The sequence below is a fragment of the Triplophysa rosa genome, linkage group LG22, assembly GCF_024868665.1.
Source record: "Triplophysa rosa linkage group LG22, Trosa_1v2, whole genome shotgun sequence".
Classification (NCBI taxonomy): Eukaryota; Metazoa; Chordata; class Actinopteri; order Cypriniformes; family Nemacheilidae; genus Triplophysa; species Triplophysa rosa.
Window position 1 is genome coordinate 9,910,716 of NC_079911.1, and position 22,090 is coordinate 9,932,805.

The 22,090-nt window shown below is 39.7% G+C and overlaps 1 protein-coding gene across 2 annotated transcripts in view; it reads left to right on the forward strand.

Annotated features, from left to right (window-relative positions):
• Positions 1-16,672: 16,672 nt before the first annotated feature.
• Positions 16,673-22,090, forward strand: part of nlgn2b (neuroligin 2b) — a 76,299-nt gene continuing 70,881 nt past the window's right edge. For both annotated transcript variants that reach the window (XM_057321128.1, XM_057321127.1), the window contains exon 1: positions 16,673-17,513. The gene's annotated coding sequence lies outside the window, so the exon portion shown is untranslated. The remainder of the gene's footprint in view (positions 17,514-22,090) is intronic.

The window sequence follows — 22,090 nt, forward strand, 5'->3', positions numbered from 1 at the left end:
TGGTAACAGGTGTCTGTTTAATCTTCAGTGTTAGCTGCTAATAAGTTCCTTCTCCGCACACTGAATTCTCTCACTTCAAGTGTGCTACAGAGAGGTGGTGTTAAAACATTTTTTGAGTTTGTATGCTCTGACTGTAGCCTACTTGAAGTGTCTGTTAGATTTCTCATAATGAAGACACTTTGCATCATCACACTCTGTGGAAATTTGACTTAAATAAAGAGAAATACGCTTTTTTTTACTTTGCCCAACGAGATAAAGAGTAAAGCGAAACGCAAGTATTGGGGAATTGTCTTGTGTCAACTCACAGGAAGCTCAGGCGTGAATCGAGAAGTTAGAGAACCCAACACTCACTTATTCTCACTGGCACTCATTTATTTGCTCTCTTTGATTCTGCAGTCTCTCTCTCCTGGCTTTTTTCTAGCTCGGGCATGAATAATTCAAAATGACTGGGCAAATTCACCTGGCATCTCGATTATAACTCTTATGTTTTTCTCTGACGTTTTTTTCTCTGTATTCGTGGCTCTTGATTTCTCTAGCACCACTTTCTGTAGGGTGATTCAGTCGTCGCCGTTCCCCGCCCCCCTCTTCTCGTTCCAGGGTACCACAGTCATCTGTGAGTCAGTGTATGAACAGTTTTCACTTGAACGTCTGTTTAAACTGTGACAGCTTCAACATCAGGTCTCTTCTCCACGCACTGATGCCTGGACGCCCACAGCAGCACTCGGTAGACGTTCCGAAACTCAAGGGTGGAAAATAAATACAACAGAAATAAATGCTACTGGCACAACGCGGCATAAATTATAGACAACCTGTTCAGAACAGCGAAACGCTGATGCGAAACAAGTTTGGAGATGATTTAGTAAATGAGTGCTTTTACCATTTATTTATGGTTCAATGAAAAAAGAGTGCTTTGTTTTGAATTTTAAGCTTCCCAAGGTTGGGAACACTGGGGAAAAGTCAATTACGGGTAATTAGCATTTATGCCGAGTAAGAGTTTTGCAGGAGCACAGTTGCTGTAGTGCCTTTGAAAATGTCACATTCAGCTACTGTAAAATGCAGCTGAGTTTGTAGCATCACTACATTTAGTAAATTACCTCCCAACACTTCTCGGGTAATTTTGACACCGTTAAAATAAAATGTGCTTTGAAAGGGTGTGTTTGACCAAAGCTCAATGCATAGAAATTTACCACAGATGCTAACAAACATAAGATGCATACAACATCCCATAATGCCTCTGGAGCTTTAGCGGGATTATGAGGCTTTCGCTCGGTGTAATAATTTACCTTTGATCCCGAGTGCAGAGTTGAGGTTAATTTCAGACATACAAACACGCGTGTATGTGTAAGCATGTGTTCGGATCAGCCGTCTATTAAACTGTTTGTGGAACACCCCGCATTGCATAAACAGTATCCGTTCCATCTCCTTGTAAAAAGAGCCATTACGTAACCTGCCATAAACATAATACGACGTGTCCAAGTGAGAACAGGAACTGCGAGGTCGCCATGACAGTACGGAGCCAGCACGGAAACGGCTGCCAAGACCCTGGAATTTAATACTGCCATTTACTCTACGAGCATAAAGGCTACTAAAGGATTTTGAGTTTGAGAAATTAATCTTGCGTTGCACAACATTTGACAGCTGTCTCATCTGAAACATTTTTATCTGCATTTATTAATGTCAAAAGTTGAAACATTAGTTAATGCACAATGATTGTATTGATATTAACTAACATTAAAGGGACATACACCCAAAAATAAAAATTCTGTCATCATTTACTCACCCTCGAGTTGTTCCAAATCAGTATAAATGTATTTGTTTTGATGAACACAGAGAAAGATATTTGAAAGAATGCTTGTAATCAAACAGTTCTTGGCCACCATTGACTGCCATAGTAGGAAAAATTACAATGGTAGTCAAAAGGGCCCCAGAACTTCAAAATATCTTCTTTTGTGTTCAACAGAACAAAGAAATTTATAAAGCATTTTTCCTTCTATGGTAGTCAATGGTGTCCAAGAACATTTTTGGGTGAACTGTTCCTTGAACAATGTGTACATTTACAGAATAAAGGTGGAATCTCCCTCAAGCCAAAGATGCCCTTGATGTGTTTTCCGCCTGATATCTGATCACCTTTCAGATCCATCGGAGGAAACCCAGCCTCCTCTGCGACACAATAAAAGACCCACACAGACACGCGCAACCTTCCCTCACACCGGGAACAGCTGAATCGACGGGCCACGTAAATATAGATTATTATACGAGATATTCAGATCTGATTGAAAAAATGCAAATATGTCCCCAGATGCTCGGTGCTCCTTAAGAGTGCGTGGGTTAGAGATAGCTGACATGCTGCGGTAACGGAGGGAGAGAGATTTTCTCAAGGGCTTTTACAAAATGATTCTCCATCCACCTGCTGTCTGAGCCACTTCCTGTTACCTGTGCATGAAGCCATTAAAAACATGATGAGGTGATTCAAGCTGTCAGGCCCCCCACACTCTTCTGTCTCAAGCATTCACTACCAGCCAAAGTGTGTATAAATCATTACATCACTTCACATCTGACCCCAGACGTAGACATGTTCTGAGGACATAATGTTGTCTGTGTCCTCAAAGTACCCATCACCCCAGAATCTGCAGCCTGTCTATCAGACACATGTAAAACTCATTTATAGTTACTAATGGTTACTTTGTTGACCTTCTAATGCAAATTATTGTAAATTTATATTTCAGTTCATCTACATTCAATTCACTGCTTGTTTATATTTAATATCTTGATTTATTTTATTTTAATATTGTGATATTTTTGAGCTTCATGACACAATATACTGTGATAGTTCATCCAAAAACATTACCACTCTTTCATCATTTACCAAACCTTGTTTGACTTTCTTCTGCAGAACACAAAAGAAGATATTTTGAAGAATGTTGGTAACCGTACAACATTAACTCCCAATGACCTCCATTGTATGGACACAAAAACCACAAAAGAATAAAAGAAATACAGGTTTTGTATTACATGAGGGTGATTAAATGATCATGGAAATGTATTTTTGGGTGAACTGTCCCTTTCATCACCTTGATTATTGATATTGTGTTACTACTACACATATGATAACATTGTTAATAATTCAGCACCAGTATCTGGTATCTATGTTAGAATATCAGACACTCTAACATACAGTAATGAGTGGCAGTTTTGCATACGTTTTTACAATTTTTGGTAAAATCACAATGGTTACAAACTCTCTGTCTCCTACATTTGTATTTAGAGTTTGATTCACTGTTCAAGAAAATGTAAAACAAACAAATTTAAAGATAAAGTTGACTGATGGAATTCTATTTATTACTTTATTTGGATAGATATCGTGATATTATATCATGATATATGTAGTGAAAATCTGATATTACCATGAAAAGAGTTTTCACCATGACCCTCCTGACATCTCAAATGTCAGTATTTGGTGGTTTAAATACCCCTTTGAGGTTTTTAAAGCACTTTATTTTTGTTTTTACAACAAATCCCCATACTGTCACAAAGTTTCCATTGTCACAGAATGCGCTGCTTTCAGAATTGTCACATCCATAACGCTTCATTATTCCTCATGAAGGGTACATGAAAATTAAAATATAACAACTCTATTATGTTCCATGAAGAACCATCCCTTCATTTGTTTGTATTATTGCTTCTGGTTTGTACGTTTTAATTTACAGAAATCCTACAAGGTATGTCATCTCCATGTGTTTTTTGTCACATCCATAACACGTATTTCTTTCATCTTAAAGTCCCAGTGAAATAAAAAATTACAATTCCTATATTTTCATTAAATATTGCAGCGTTGTAAATAGTGGATCAGTGTGGGTCATTCTGTTTTAAAAATTCATGTGTCCTTATAATCTTTATTTAAAATCTGAAAATGCACTTCCACCCCTATGACTATTCGTCTCAAATGACGTAAATTTGATGGCTTACTGTGTGTTCCCACCAGACGCGAATGAAGCGTTAAGCGCGAGTGATTTAAATGTTAAGTCAATGCAAAGACACGATAGACCTACTTGCGGTGCGATTCTCGCGAATGAGGCGGCGCGAATTGAGCGTTTCGGTCGTTTGACCCGTGATTCGCGCAAGTTGAAAAATCTGAACTTTGGCGAAAATTCGTGCTGTGTTAACCAATCAGGAGCTTGCTCTAGTAGTGACGTGCAGCGTCTGTGCACAAGGCAGCCCAGATAAGCAGCGCAACTGAAGTCCATTTGAATTATAAACAGAGAGCGTCTTTGCAATAACTAATCACATATTTAAAAACTACAATACTAATTTCTCGGTAGAAATGCAATCAGAAATTGTTGAAAGTGAAAATGAAACTTACATTTATACAAACTATGCTCCAACAGGCGTTTCGGCCTGTTTCCATTTTATTTTTTCGAGCTTGCGTCTTTTGTGAATTTCACGCGCGAATGAAGCGAGTAAACTCAAAATGTTCAAGCGTCCAACTAGGCGCGAATTGCGCGATTCGTTCGCACAAGTCGCGTTTGGTTAACACTCAGTTAGGCCGAGCATCCGTTAACTCCTTCACTTCAACTGTCAGTCTGCTACTAGTTCCATTTCAAAATGCAACTCCTCTTTGTATACATACAATCATTTTGCAGCGAAAAACGCAAGCCACGGCCATTATTTTCTCATTCGTCAGTCTGTTTAACTCCGAAATGCGTCAAAGTACGGAAGTGCAAACGATCGCAACTTCAGATTTTTTTAGTTGAAAACTGATATTTTTCTGATGTTTGGACTCAACGGGGTTTTAGGAAAAAAACAGATGGTTCAATATAGTAAATGCATTCTCTGAGAGGTTATAATTCAAGTTTTGACTGAAAATGTCACGTCCATAACACTGGAATTACCCTATTGTTGAGTACTCTGTCTGAACACGGTACTGTTTATTATTGTAAATTAGAACCATGGTTTTTAACCTGGATATCATTTTTCATTTGTATCATCTGTTTTTAAATATCAGCCTTATTTATCAAATGTATGTTTATATTATCAATAAAAGAGTTAACAGTTTTGAAGACTGGTTTTATTTCCACATATAGCTTCTTCACAGTACAGCAATTATTATGGAGAATGTTTCTGTTATCTTTCCACAGACTGCTGTATTCTCAAACGTCACCGCTGGCCACATTTATCCGAGCCCAGTGGCACAACTGTGTGAATTCTCTCTCCAGTGCAGCAAGTATAGCCTCAGAGGAGAACACATCATGCCAAACTCAACACCGAGCAGAGAGGTGAGACCACTGAACAGGAGCGATGGGGAAATCGATTTTTTTCATCTGTTTCTGAAAGAAAGTGAATTCTGATATGGCATCTCACGCAGAGAGGAGAGAGAAAGAGGGTTATTGAGGGACAAGTGCCATTTTAGGAGAGCAAGTGAAAGAAGGAAAAAATAGAAAGGAAAGAAAAGGAATATCCTGATGAATCATAATCCAGTTTTTTATCCGACATTGCCTGAGCAATTTCACTTCAAAGCTTCAGAAGGCTGGCCAATTACCGCAAATCCCTGAGTTTTCTTCGGATGTGAGAAAAATATATAATTTAAGAACATTTTAATTAACATCTCTCATCTGTTTATGAAGGCACGGAGGAGGAGAAATGCCACTCACTTCTGCCCAGCATTAAGTCACAGTATATCTCTCGAACATGCATGAGCTCCATTTTTTAGACCAATTACAGGGGCTGAAGTCTCTGAATTCAAGCCAAACCCTTTTAGAGAAACAAGAGTACAGCTGAGTGAAATGAAACGCTGGTCGAGCGCTATAGAGGAGGGACAGAAAACAACGACAGCGAGAGTACCCCATTCCATTATAACGATTTATTTGCTCAGTAAATCCCCCTCTAAAACCTACAGTAACTGCAACGCCCTTTATGAGTCGCCTCGGAATCTATTAATACTTTCACTCTGTTAATGAAGACGAATGCACTAACAATTGAGAGAGGGAGAGAGAGCATGACACTCACAATAAGAGAGAGAGGGGGGCACATTAGGGTGAGTGGAAAACAAGGACGAACTGAAAGATGGATGGATTACATTAGAGGCATAAGGGGGAACACTGGCTGGCTCGGTGCAGCACACCTTGATAAACAGACTGCGAACACCCCCACCCCCCAGCAAGGTGTCCTCCCTCCTAACGATTCCCATCATGCACCTGCTGAGAGAACCTGAGTCATACTTACACACCACTGCAGCTGCTGCATGGAGAGAGAGGAAACAGTGCAGGGCTTTGCCTTGCTGTTATACAAGTATATGTCTTGTGTCAGATGTTTTTGGATGTGTCTGTATAGACCTTTTTGCATGATGTAAACAATGCTTGTCCAGACGCACTTCCTGTTTTAGTTTTTTAACACTACACAAACGTTACAACAAACGTTTAGAACTGAATCGAAACGTTAAACGTCTTTTAAGACTTAATTATGTGAAGTTAAAAACATAAAATATCTAAAAAATTAAACAGGATGTGCTTTTGGACCAGTTTAATGTTTGCATCATGCAAAATGGTCTATAACAGACTGAAACTATGTAGGTGAAATGTTTGAGTAAAGAAAACTATTTGAGGACTGATGATGATATTTAGGGTGTTGGGGTGGGTGTGTGGTGGTCTTCTATTGAGTCACAGTATACACACTGCATTTGAACAAAAGAGATTAATAATAAGCACTCGTAAATTGTTGTCTTTAAAAATGTATATAATTGGTAATTTAACATTTTAGAGAGAAACATTTCTGAACAAAATGTTGCGAATGGTGTCCTGTTGTGCAGGGGTGGTTACCAGGATGCTGCCTGCTATACAGTTGATAGGGTGTTTGAAAGGGATAGTCCACCCAAAATGAAAATTCTGTCATGAATTCTGTCACTCTCAAGTTGTTCCAAACCTGTATTCATGTCTTTGTTCTGTTAAACACAAAGAAAGATATTTGGAGGAATGTTAGCTGGGGCATCATTGACTACCATAGTAGAAAAAATAAAAATGGTAGTCAAAGGTGCCCCAGAAAGTTTTGCTTTCCTAAATTCTTTAAAATGTCTTCTTTTGTGTTCAGCTGAACAAAAAAAAATTGTTTTTCCTACTATAGTAGTCAAAGGTGTCCCAGAACTTTTTGCTTTCCTAAATTGTTTAAAATATCTTCTTTTGTGTTCAACTGAACAAAAAAAAATACAGTTATTTTTCCTACTAGTTAATGGTGAATTCCTACTAGTTAACTAGTTAATGGTGCCCCAGAACTAGGGCTGGGCGGAATGACGGAATATTCCATTGTAAATAAATGGAACGTAAATAAGTAGGCGTGGTTAACTCGGCGCTCTGCAAATTAGGCGCTATTCTGAAAAAAACTAATGAATTAATCCACCACAATAATCCATAATAACAAATGAACGTATCAAACATTCTTTTGACCTTCTTTCAGTCTGCAGTTTAGTGATCCGCTCCAGTCCGGCGCGTTCTCTCTCACCCGCAGTGCTCGTGCAGGGATCTGCGCCAGCATTTAAAAAAGCGCTTTCTCAACACGTATTTCAGAAGTCAGGTTGTTTTGAAAAGCTGTTAATAGTTTTATAAAGTTTAACTTCAGAAACTTGCGTTGAAACGCGCGATGATGCTCGTGAGCGCTTTGATGTGACGCGATTCTATCTCCAGTTTTGGGAGACGCGTGAGGAGTCACCAGAGACTCGCAGTGCAAAAACAAGCTCCCAGAATAAACAAACCTACAGACAGAGAGTCGCAACACACTAAAATTGCTCATCTAATAGAGAGTGAAGAGCGATAAAGACCTACAGTACAGACCCCATGAACACCAGTTTAGTCATATACTGTACTCTCATTGTTTGTGCATATTCATACTTTATTGTTATATATGTTGTCTATCTTCCTACTGTATATGATATAGCCAGAAGATAAATATGAATAAATAATACATCTGATTATCAGAATTTAATTTGATATCTTTAGTACATTTTCATAACTTGCCTACATTTTAACTATGGTGAGCATTTAAATGAACTGTAATAAATAAATTAGTTAAATCAATCTAAGAAAAATGAGGTATAAAATATAGAAATATAATGGGAGATTGTTTCATGAAATATATTGTTACCGTGAAATAAAATTACTCATTCCGTGAAATAGATTTTTGGCCATTCCGCCCACCTCTACCCAGAACTCTCAGTTGCTAACATTCTTGCAAATATCATTCTTTGTGTTCAAACGAATAAAGACATTTCTACAGGTTTGGAACAACTTGAGGTCGAGTAATTCATGACAAAAGATTTTGGGTGAACTAAAGCACACCACCAAGCCTCTGACTTTTTGGTCTGTAGATATGGCTCGAGTTCCTCCTTTAATGGAAGTCAAATTGTTTTTTTTTACACATTTCATCATCTTCCAAGTGAGATTATTTGGAGTTCTTTATAGAGAAATTCCCCTATTTAGAACAAACCCCTAACTCCAAGCGTGAGTAATAGTATTAGTGCTGCTTGAAAGCTCGACTTTAATATTTTGTCTATAAAAGCAGTGGTTTATTTCAAGTGGAGTTTACCTTGCATTACATCTATACAAGTCAGAGAAATTCAAGTCATATATCAAGTCAGATTGATGCTCTGTGAGACTATCTGTTTTGAGGGTCTATTCCTTTCTGTCTCAAAGGATTGATGGCTGTTCTGAATCCTCTTTAGGTTTTTTATATCGCACCGCACCAAATGTTTGAAGCCCATTTTAAAGAGGGAACATCATGGAGTGATTTTAAAGAGAGAGCGGTTGAAGCAATTGGAGACTAGGAACACCGGCAATTCATATTGGAAGTGAGTAAAGCTATTTAAGTTGTGCATATTCAGCAGAATTTAGTTACAGAATGGTTTAGTATTTTCTCTTAAATAATTTTTATGATTTGTATAGCCAAAAAAGTTCACCCCAAAATAAATATGATTCATCATTAACTCACACGCATGTCATTCCAAACCTGTATGACTTTCTGTCTTCTGCAGAACACAGAAGAAGATATTTTGAAGAACGTTGATAACCCAACCACACTGACTTTCATTGTGTGGACCAAAACCACTGAGACATTGTCAAAACATTTGAGATATTGATATACATGTTTTAAACAACACAGGGGGAATGACAGAATTTTTATTTTTAGGTGAACACTTTAAACCATCTTAAATTAAATAAAGTTTTAAAACAAATGAGGCAGAATTATAGACTTGGTTAAAATTAGATAGACTCTGCTGGTGTTTTGGGAGTATGGTGACACTTTTGGAGACAGTGTTTTGACAGCATGGTAACAGAAACATTGGCTGGTTACATAAGCAGGACAGACTGGTGGATCTAGGATGTCAGTAGGGACCATGCATGCACATTCCAGGAAGCACTGTGTACTTAATCTGCTTATCCTTAGCAGATTGGTGCCATGTGCTTCTGTGTGTGTGTGTGCGTGCGTGTGTGTGTGTGTGTGTGTGTGTGTGTGTGTGTGTGTGTGTGTGTGTGCGTGTGCGTGTGTGTGTGTGCGTGTGTGTGTGCGTGTGCATCATTTAATATCCTCACTCTATCATATAATTTCTATCATCTCTTTAATATTAATGAACTCTTAACACTAGCTACATTAATAAACTCATGGACCATAATGTCATAAACTCCTCGCTCTCAGTCCCTGCGTTTCACACCTTTAATGTTTCCAGTGTGCTTTAAATGGATTGTTTAGACCTGCTGTTAATGGTTGTGTCACATACCAAAATGCATTTTGTGCCCTGTGCTGCAAGGCCATCGGCCCCCTCCGGAGCTGCTAAAAAGAAATCATCTCTGACTGTTTACATGCACACAATTATTCTGGTTTAGAATATGGTTAATTCCAGAGCCAATGAGAGAGAGAGAGAGAGAGAGAGAGTTTCGTCAACTCCGTTGACTCCAATGGAACTGTTTTTTCACAACAATGGCTGTTCATAGCTGCAGCAAAACAGACCAATTGAGACAAACTTTTAACCCATTTAAAGACGTATTTCAATTAATGAAAAAAGAAAGAAAGAAAGCATTTAAAGAGAAAACATAATTTCTTGGAACTATCTGAAGGCTCCATGAATCCCGTGACATGCGAAAATGTTTAACTTCCGTTGTCGCGACTCTCTCTCTCAAAGGCTCTGGTTAATTCTAAATATTGTACAGGCTGCTCCGGAATACTTGATTCTGATTGGTCAGTCACAACATTCAAAAGTATTTTATGTAAGGGCTAATGTACAGGTGTTTAAAACGTAAACAGCTTTTCCTCTTTGAAATATTTCAAAGAACATTTCGAAGCGGAGGGTCTTGTATCACACTGAAGTGGCTTATTTCGCAATAACAGTCGGCTGCTTGTATATTATCCTGCTTATTACACAGCTACTTGCCACATGAGAAATAAAACTGGACATGAAATGTGAATTTGAAATATTTTATTAGCTATTTTTTACCGAATGCAGACCTTTGGAGAGGAAAAGCAGTTCACTTTCGATTTTAAGGTACGAAACGACATTCAAATGTCACGAACAGGCAATTTGGTTTAATCATTTGTTAAAATAATGTCATATGTTATTAAAAGACATATTTATATTTAATTTGTCAAAAAAACCAGTCAAAATTATTTGCTGCATCCGGGTTACCATGTGTTATTAGTTTTGAGTGGTTGTTATCTGGGAATAACGAACCTGTAAATGTCATGACTGGCCAATCAGAATCAAGCATTCTAACGAGCCGTGTAATAATACTAGATAGCAACCGTTCGGAAACTCATCGGGGTACTGCAATCTTAACCTTACAAATAAATAAATTAAGTATAAACATGACTAATTGTTACAATATATGAGATTTTATTTACAAATGATAAAACCAAATTGCGTGTTTGTCTTGAACATCATGTCTTAGCGATAGGAAGGTTTTGTTCTCGTAGAACGTTTGTCATTGTTATAAATGAGCTAATAAATTATTTCAATGTTTAGTGTCTAATATCAATATTTAGTGTCTAATAATTTACTCATGAGGTAAGTGGCCGTGCAATAGGCGGAATAATGCACATCCAGCCGGTTGTTATCACGAAAATACCCCCCTTTTGTGTGATGTAAGACCCTGATCACACTCTCGGGGTTACATGGAAATTCGTAACATTTTTTTAAGAGGTACGTATTTTTGTACAATTCACATTGTACGACTTCACACAAATTAGCCACGATTATCAGGAAAAGCCCCACCCCTAAACCTCACGTCACTGATATGAAAGCAAATTGTACTAAAACGTACAAAATATTTCAAATAAAAATATTACTTCGAACAAATTAGCCATTTCGTGAAATAGTTACGAAGTCCCGTGAGATTATGTTGGGCTGTAGATTATCCTTATACAGTATGCGTGTCATGTAAACACATTTCCATGCAATAAAGTTAATGAGTATTAAAAATAATAAAAGATTAACATTTTAATTATAAAATTCATAAATTCACGACAAGAGAATATCGTTAATTGCACAAGAGAAAATCCAGAAAAGAATATTCACTAGTTTATTCAGAATGTTACATTAGGTCAGAATAGTTTGACTACAGTATTTAAATAGTTGTGGAGCATGTGCATTCAAAATAAAGCTGTAACAAGAATATAAAGCCTAATCAGAAGATGTGCATATTAATGGAGGTGTTGAGGAAAAATTGAGGAATTGAAGATAGGAGGTGCAGTGTGGCATCAATTGGACCCTGAGGTGGCCTGGTTTGCGCCGATTGTGTGAAATAGCATCCCACATTCACACATATTAGGAATAGAGAGAGGGAGAGGATGGGATAGTAAAGCCAGTCCGGACCAGATCAAAGCATCCAGAGCCAGCAGAACCACCGCACAGACACAGAGCCTCAGCCATGTCCTTTAGGAGAGCAACTCCATCCACAATCTCTCTCACACGCTCCCTCGCTCTCCACTTCCCATACTCTCCGTTTTCTCAGCCTCACTCCTGATAGTTTTACTCAAAGCGTGACTATCTCTTGCAAACAGAGCTTCCAATGGATTAGGACAGGGAGAGACAGAGTGAGTAAGCAAGAAAGTGAAGCAGATGTACACGTACAGGACCCTCTGTAATGCGGTGTGCCGCTGCCGCCCTCTGCAGGCGACATTCGGCGCTGCATGAATCAGTAAGATGGACGATTCGACGCATCTTCATTCGATAAGATGATTCATTTTTAATGATTCATCAGCAGCTGCGTAATCAGACGTGCTCTGGGGGCCGACAGAGACTCTGATGGATTCCAAATGGGTTGATTTGGCAGGCGGCAGGTGCGACAGGCATCTGGTGTTATCTGAGGAGACGTCGCTGGTGTACAGTAATTAGAAAGCCTGTGATTTCTCCAGTGCATTCATTCTGTGTTTGTATTTCCTCGCTTTGAGCTCCCGCCAATCAGGTGGGAGAGAACGGGGAGAGCCTTGGGGAAACTAATCAGGAAACGGTGGAAAAAGACTCGGTTAACTCGAATTGATGTGAATTTCTTTGCGTGGGTGTGTTTTACTAACTGGTGGTATTAGCAAGTGGCATCTGTATGTAAATGGGATTTGCTAAAGGGGGTTATCTCTAATCAAATTGAATGTGATAATTAATTGCCAGATGAAAATGTTGCGAAACTGCAGTTCGCTTTCACGCCGTCTCTCCTGACCGCAGCCCGAGGCACCTAATTAAAACCTGGTTGTAAAAAACATTTTGTCTCATGTTAGCCCGTTAGAAAGACCCTTCTGTCTGTCCAAATTCGGTAGGCCTAGGAGTATGCATTACACTACAGAGGCTCAATGTTACCTCTTGCTTTTGCTTTCTATTATGTGATAAAATTATATCCTTAGTCATAAAAGCTAGATGTTGTGAAAGCATAAATGAAATTTTCAGGAAATATGTTGTTAAAAATCATCTTTTTGTGATTTTATTAAAACGCCTTTGACACGTGACGGTCGAGACGCTTTAGGCCATCTGCTTCACAGCATAATTAATAAAAGTCATTTGCACCCTGTGTGATTATTTAGACTATGATCAAACTATGATAGAAACTGTGAAACCCAACAGTAAATAGAGTTTAAAGGAACAATTCACCCAAAAATAAAAATTCTGTCTTTATTTACTCACCCTCAAGTTGTTCCAAATCTCTATAAATGTCTTTGTTCTGATACACACAAAGATATTTGGAAGAATGCTTGTAACCAAACAGTTCTTGACTACCATTGACCATTACAATTGTAGTCAAAAGTGACCCAGAACTGTTTGCTTTCCTACATTCCTCAAAATGTCTTCTTTTGTGTTCAACAGAACAAAGAAATGTACAAAGCACTTTTTCCAGTTATCATCAGTCCTCTGCAGTTCACCAAGGACACCGTTTGGGTGGTTATAGCAGCTCTGCTCTCTACTGCCCCCTGGTGTTTGACGTGATAAAACCCCACGATTCCAACGGTCTAAAAACTTTGCTGACTGTACAAAATTTCCCACAAGCTCTGAACACAGTTGACTTGGGACATAACGAAAGGTAATGGTTAATTATTGGATTTTTAACGAATATTATAATTTCAGTAATTTTCTGATTTTTTATGCATAATAAAATATTGCAATAGAGGTTGTGGCAGAGTTGCACCAGCAAATTTAACAACAAATGAGCTCTGTTTTAGAAAATCTGTTTTAGAAGAGTAGCGCCTACTGAATATTAAGATGAATGCACAATACAACAGCACAACAATTAAAAAAAATATTGACTGAAAGGAAGACTGCAGTATGTTTATTTTCAATCTATTAATGTGAATCTGACTCATTTTGGCACCAGCTTGTAGCCAACCTTAGACTGTGCAGCTGTGGTGAGACAGCTGCATTTATATGGTATTGTATTGTCAGTGCGGCTGCAATGTATAATCTGGTTTTGCAGCCCATGTTTTGCAGAATAATGCTCTGGCAACGGGTAGTCCTTGTAATGTGAAGTGTTTGATCGTGTGTGTGTTTGTATGCGATTGCGTGTGTGTGTGTGTGTGTTCATGTTTGTATATCCCGGTGGGGACCTAAACCTGAATGCACACCAACACATGGGGACTCCTGTCACCGTGGGGACCAAAATTGAGGTCCCCACGGGCAAAAAAGCTTATAAATTGTACAGAACAATATTTTTTTTAATCTAAAATGCAAAAAGTGTTCTATGATCTTTAGGTTTAGGGATAGGGGATAAAATATACAGTCTGTACAGTATACAACTCCACAGTATACACACACCAGACATATGTGTGTGTGTGTGTGTGTGTGTGTGTGTGCGTGCGTGCGTGTGTGTGTGTTTTTAATGTGTAGATTTGTGGGCTTTGTTTGCATCTGACAGATAAATTCTTATCGTTGGAAAAGAGATTTACAGTTTTATTGACTTCTTGATCAATTATTTGAAGATGGCAGGTTCTGCTGAACTGTTTTATTACTTGGAGAATATCTGTAAATAACAACACCATTCCAATGTACCAGTATATTTAAAAGCCACTTACCACCTTTATTAGGTAGTTGTACATCAGACATGGCCAAAATTGGCTGCAAAGGGGTGCTCCTTGACACCCTGTTAAATTTTTAAAGATTAAAAATTGGACACCCTAGCCTCATAATATTAACAGCACTCGTATAATATTGCAGTCTATATATTTATATGCATATGTACAGTATGTCTCACGTGACAGTCTCTATAGGTTTGGTAAGTAATAAATGTCTCCTGTTTTCTGTGTTATGCCTACAGAGTTACAAATCCATCCAAGTTCCTCTGAGAATCTCCTGACCCAGGCCCTCACACCCTTTGATAAATCCTTTTCATTTTTGTTATGGCCATTAAACTGCGAAATGATAGCAAGGGAGAGGATGGGAGAATAGAATAGATGTAATGGGAAATGAGGTAAATGTCCCTGCTGAGTGAATCTCCTTTTTTCTCCATTTGAGAAGGAAGCAGGAAAAGATCCTAAGAGGCTTACAACTGTCATTCATGTGATATTGAGAGAGAGAGAGAGAGAGAGAGAGAGAGAGAGAGAGAGAGAGACGATGAGGTTAAAGACATTGGAAAAAGGAGGGAGAATGTGAGTGGGAGAGGGATCATGAGTGAAGCGCTCAACAGGATCTGTGAAACAGCGCCACTCTCTGGAGAAAGCCGAAAGTGTTAAGAGAAAAAGTTCAATGTCATCATTTGTATACCTGTGATGTCATTTCAAACGTAGATGCTGTTATACTTTTCGCGAAGTGTAAATTTCACATGTTTGTTTTCCTTACAATACCATTAAGTGGTGGAAACACAAAATGATGTCAAAATGGTTTTGGGGTTAATACTTTTAGCAAATAATGACTTACATTTCTGTTTCCTGCCTAAAGGTGAAATAAACTTTAGCAGTAGAGAACACATCCACTCTAGGAGCAAGACTTTCAACTAACTTAAATAATCCATATCAAATGTAAATTGTCTAAAATATAATTGTTGAGTGAAAGCAGATATACAACATTGCCATTTATTATAAAATATTATTTTAACATGCTGCTGGAGTTTGTTTCAACATCTTTTTGAGCCTTATACGTATGTCAATTTCAACTTTTTCTTGAGGTCATAATCTCCTAAACATACAGTTTAGTGACACGAACCCATCATTTTACTTACCCTCACCCTGTCTGGTGTCACCTTCTGATGCGTCTGTTGTAGTACAAAAGTAAAAGCAGTAAAACGTTTGACTGCTTGGTGTATGCAGTAGAGGGCGGTGTTTAACTATTTACGTGTAGTTTGTTTTCTGGCTCAATTTGGTGTCAGAGCACCTTGTGCTGCTTAGTTATCTAAGTTAACATCTTTTTTACAAACGCTGTCACACAAGTACATAAAATATAACCTCTAACGTCAACCCTCACATGCAAACGCATAATAGAAATGCTTTTATTAAAATATAAACTATGTATTTTTTATATTCTTTCAGTTCTGCGGGGTGTTGAAAAGGAACAGACATTATAATGAGCTCATCTGGGTGTTTATTATACGCTTGCTCACCAAAGCCTATACATCGATGAAAGAAATATTTTTTTCTCTTTGTGTGCTTGAGTGCCCTGCTGGTTTGTAGAAAGCAAAAACAATTTAAGTTTGAAAAGCACAAATCATATGAAATGGTCAAATAGTTTTAAGCAGTTTTAAGTAATTTTACAAGTAATTGTTGTTATTAATAAAAACTATTAATGCACGGTGTAGGTATATTGCACGGGGCATACATTTTAAGTTGCATAAAAATTAGTCACGCTGTATAGTTTCAAAGTATTAAAATATAATATTAATACAGGAGCCTAAATGTATTACGTCTCTCTCTCACACACACACACACACTCAGTCTCACACCTTTCCGATCGCACCAGTCTACAGGTGGTCATGGCGCACAGTGAGCTCAGCATGCTTGATGAACATCTGTATCACTTTGACGCTTTGCTCTGACGTCACACCGATGCAGATCCTCAAGGCGGGTGAAATGTTTCACCATAGCGACACATTCCGAGGGTTTACGTGAATTCGCGTCCTAATCGCGTTGATTAATTAATTAGCGCTGGATGAGAGCGCTCAAAGCTGCGGCACGGAATGTAAATTCAGCACAGACAAAGCGTCAGTATGTGCAAACGTGAACGTAAGGGACGCTACAGCCACCGGAGGTAGTGCTGAGAATTGCAATCAATCTGCGGTAGCTGTTAAATGTGTGTGCGTGCGTGCGTGCGTGAGTGTAAGAGAGGGAGCGAGAGAGAGAGTGAGTAAGTCGTACATTGCGATTCAGGACTCCTGAATCTTGACAGCTGTGCGTGAAGTGAGGAATGGATCTCTGAAAGCCAGAATCACATCATTATCAAGTGGACATAACAATTATTATCGTCATTAGTTATAAGAGAAAAACGAAAATTCCATGCCGTTTTCTCTCTGGTGCGCCTGGTGGAGAGCCTGAGAGCCGATGAGAAGTCGTGCCACCGGATGCTTTTTCTTATTCTGTGTTTTTTAACGCAGTCTGGAGGAATGGACTCTAACATGAGTCGCCATGACAATAGAGGACCCGCGTCTCCCGCGCTGACTTAGCGGCTAATGCGTTATACGCACTTGTTTCTGTTATTGTTTTATTTTATCGTTTCCCTTCATCCGTTACTGTGATCAAATATGCGCTAACCTCGCCGTCGGGAGAGACAAGGGTGTTGTCAGAAAAAAAGAAAAAGGAGGTGGGGGTCGAGAGGTGTTTATTCCCCCTTTTTCTGTTCCTTTATTTTAACTTACCTTCTTTCTTTTAACGCGTTCTTCACTTTTTTCGTTCGCTGCTTTGAGAAAGAGACGAACGGACTGACGCGAGGACGGTAAATTGATGTGCGAGAGCCTGCGACACATTCATGACGAATTACCTCTGAAAAAATATACCGATGGCATAAACACCGGCTTCAGGACTGAAGTCTGAAAAATCACTGGAGATTCCGCACGTCGATGTAAAACCGTTGAATCACGGTAAGCTTGTTTTATTTGAGTACCTACAGCATATCTGTGTTTGCACGAGACGCGCGCGCGAAGCTTCTGTATCGGTTTTTGCGCACCGCTGAGAAACGAAATATCTAATTAGACATTCACTACCAAGCGTTAAATATAGGTGCGCTTTGGGCAAGAAAGACAGTCCTGGCCTGTTGATAAGAAATGCTTTTTTCGGAGATATCGTAATGTTGTTACAGTTCCCCGCATATGCTGCTATTTAATTCTGGCATGCTTCAAACAGAAAACGCGGAATCACGACGCGTCCATCAGATCTAGATCAAATGAGATCTCGACGCGTCTGTGTCGCTTGGCCTGGCTGTGTCTTTACCGGCCATTTGCGCCTCTAATTGCACCCATTGCTCGTCCCCGTGGCAACGTGGGGATTGATTGATTTTTGCACTTGATAGATAACGGTAATGCGCCCTGAATAATGGCAAACATCCGCAACCCACAGACTTCCCATCGCCTCCTGTTAAATGTTTAATGGCATTTACGTAAGTGCGAGATAGGATGGAGCGAACCGGATCACTCCAACCAGACAACCCACCTAACCCAATTGCACACCTACGACGCCCATGCGCGCAAAGGTATCGAGGCGCACGGAAAACCGTGGACGGCTACGTTCCCATATCAAAGGCGAGGGGCACATTTATATGCTGTGGTAGTTGAGCAGTGCTCTGTCAATGGCAGAATTCAGCACAGACAAGAAGACCTCTGTTTCCCTGAAGGCTGAGGAAATGCCCGATTCTGACTCCAAAGTGCTGATTGTTCAATCTTAATGTCTGATATCTCTCCACGTAGGTTGCTCTGTATATTTCTGATGCACATGAGGATGTAGAGTTCATGATTTTCGAAGCTTTCCATTCTTCACCAGAGTTTTGCTGCAGTATCTCACATGGACTACTGTGCATGAGCACAGTTGGAGTCCATGTTTTCTGCCTAGAGCTTTCATTTAATCAAGGGGAGAATAAAAAAATCAAGATCTCAGTTTGGTGATCCACTCTTAAGTGATCCATAGCATGGAGATCAAGTTGAGGTGTACTTTTTGGTTGACCCAATATGAAATTTGGCATGTTGGACGTTCAGGGTCTCGAATTGTTTGCTCTGTTTCCTACAAATGAACTATCACCCTTCTAAGCCCTCCCTCCTGCAGTGCTTTTACTGAATGCTCACATCAGACCCGATTTTAATGAGTCTTACAATATGTTGATAGATGGATGAAGCGCAGCCGGAATGCCCTGGAGTCAGAGCAAATGGTCTTCGTTAAAATGAGCAGAGCCGTAGCTGCTGTTTGTGATGTAAGGTGGTGAGATGCTTGTGTTTCGGGCCTCAGAACAGGTAAATAATGAGGAAAAGTGCAGCGTTGGCTTGATCCAGCCCCCTGCATGTGCCCTTCGATGTTGCCTGGCGTTACTGTGCATGCACGCCGTCTGGGGAAGCGCTCACATGGACTGCAGCCCTATTAAACATTAAAATTCTCAGAGCACTGGGCAAAACCGAAAGGGTTGGGTTCTAGTGTTGGCCCCTTTTAAAAGAGACTTGTGAAAAAATCTGGAAAATCTTTCTTGGGAGGTATTGTGTTCATGATGGACAGTTGTAATAAAAACAATGGATGAGGACGGTTAAGTTATTGATTCAGTGCACCAAAATTGCCTAATGCATACAGAGGTAATTATTATATAAAGAATTCATGATAGTTGTGTTTTCATTCCTACATGTAGATACCCAAGGTCAGAGCTTTACTTTTTAAACCCACAGCAACAAAGCTGCATTGTGCTCACGCAGAAATTATTTGAAAGTTTGACCCCCACACAAACAGCACGATTTCAGTTACCGTGCTAAAATAGCATTTTTATTTAGTGCTTTATCTCTTCGTCCGAGGACACAGCATTTAAGCACACAGTTGCCCAGATAAGCATTATGCTTCACATAAGCAGGCCATCTCTTAAAAAAATAAGCCATGACCATTGAGTCACCGACTTCATTTCAACCACGATGTCTGTACGCACTACACTCTTTACTGGATTCTGGGATGTTGTTGTAAAGTAACAGTTGTTGTATTGTGTGTCCTGATGTGCTCAGACATCTGGGTGCCAATATCACTGTCCCGGCGTGTGCGGCGTGATCCACTCACTGTAGACAGCATCACCACAAGCAGTGAATCATCGGCTGAACTTGACAGCCTCTTCTCGTCTAGATCTATATTTCAACCTCCACACGTGATATGTGGCGCGCTCGCTGCTCAACAGAGGCCTACCCTTGTAAAAATCAGTTGCTTGCTTATAAAACTTGCTTGTCAGAAATCTCCCATCATAAGTTTACCTGAAGCAGCGAGGCGCGCACCGGCTAGAAGCAGGTAGCGTGTTGTCGTTCGTAGATGCTGGTTGCTGAGTCAGGTTTCCTGCCTGTCTGACGTGAGTGAAGGCAGAGGCGTTTGTTAGAGGTGGTGTGAGAAGAGCGATTCTGCAGCTCCCTGAAATAATTCCAGTTCTGTATGAATCTGGAATCCACGGATAGACACGCTAAACGCCGCATCCACGGTCTATCTTGGACGGGAATGAAAGGGCCAGACAGTCCACTCGGCTTAAATTTCGCTCGGGTTTGAAAGAACCTCGTAATCCCTCAGTGAGGTATTTTATGGGAGGGTGCTGAGCTTTAATGTTCCCGAGAACATGGTGCTCTCTTGCTCTTCAATGCTCAGCACCAGTCTGAAAGGAACTGAGAGAAAGACGAGAAAAAGGGCGAAAGAAAACTCATATTTGAGGTCCATGGAGTCAGCAGGTCGTGGTGTGGGCTTTGGGGTATAACTGCAATTTTAGATCAGATGTTCTGAGAACGTTTCGGTGGGGAAAAAGTGGTTTGTATTGCTTGGGAAAGAAATTATGCATTTTTTCCCCGCTGTTCTGAAAACTGGATTTAATTATTCATTTCTTTGGATACACAGATCACAACTGGAGCTACGCTATAGCTTTAGACAAGTGATACAGTAGAGGGTCATTAAACCTGGAAGAAGTCCAAACAAATGCACTGGTGACAGGTAACAGACAGACAGGCAGATGGACAATAAAGCTACAGTAAACACAATATAAAGGTGTAAAAGGAGGCATGAATAATCTATATTCTTTAATACTTAAACAAGTACTTAAAGGGGTAGTTCACCCAATCATTTTCTCACTCTCTTGTCATTTCAATCCTGTTTGACTTTCTTTTTTCTGCAGAACACAAAATATATTTTAAGAAATCTTGGTAATGGAATAATGGCGATACCCACCGACTTGCATTGGTTTTGTGTCTATACAATATACAAGTCAATGGGTATCGCCATCGTTCAGTGACCAACATTCTTGAAAATATCTTTTGCGAGGGTGAATAAATGATGACAGAATTTTTTCTCTTTAAATATTGCTTGTATTAGTGTTACCTGATGTAGTTATGTTGATTTTTTTACCCAGCATTCTTTGTTCTGGCCAGTTTTTTATGAATGCCAAAGCTTCTATGCACGTGGTTCTTTCTTTCATTATTTCACATTAATGGCATAAATCCAGCGTCACAAATGAATTACCGTATGTAAAACGTGTCCTATTTCAAGCACAGTAAATTGCCCCGAAGGTGAGCATCTGGCTGTGTTGCAATGTGTTTTTAGAGTGGAAATGCATCTAAAAAATGTTGAATGAGAGGAGTTTATCAAGGGTGTGTGTTCAGCGACTCATCCGCTGGTGCGAGAAGAGTCGAGCGAACGGTGACACTCGAACAATATTGACATTCCGCGGGTTCATTTCAAGCCAATTATGGATGAGGTGATGATTGTAAAATTGCGTATTGATCTGGAGTTTTAGTGTGGCCCACCCGCCCTTGAGTGTTAAACATAGTCGAGTGCCGCCCAGTGTAATCACATCAACTAACCTTCCCAAGATTCCACCTCACGCTTCCTCTCTTCATTCTGAATGTTGATCATCTCGGCCCGTTCACGCTCTGCAAGACAATCAGTTCTCACCCCACATCGTCCATGGCTTGAAGTTCCCTGACCCTTTCTACCTGGCTTTGAGAGATTAGAGGCTTTTATGGGTCGGAACGTGGACCTACATGTAAGAGGATGTAAGGCTGTTTGTTATGCGTAGGCAGGCAAGACGGCCAAACTCTGGTTTGGTCGCGAGAAGACTTAACAAATGTGGAATCAAGATTTTTGTTTATGTAGATTCCATGGCAGCTTCAGCGTGAGTCCTAACAGCAGCTGTTTACCGTCTCCATGGCATCGGGCATTAAAAGCTTGCAAAAATCGAGCACATTATTCACTTGGTAGTTTTGCAATGTTTTGTTTATTTTGTGTCACTGTCAATATGTTAGCAAACGAGTTTCCCATTTGTCCTGCACATGAATGGGATTTTTGTGGAAATGCGCTGTAATGACAGACGCGTTGCTTGACACGCCGAAATATATGTGACTAATAGCATTTCACTTCTGCTTGAACAGCTACTTCCGATCACGGGTGCCACGCAGCACGTCTCGAGCGTTAATGCGAGAATGAAAAATAACGACATTACGAATGTGAATTATTC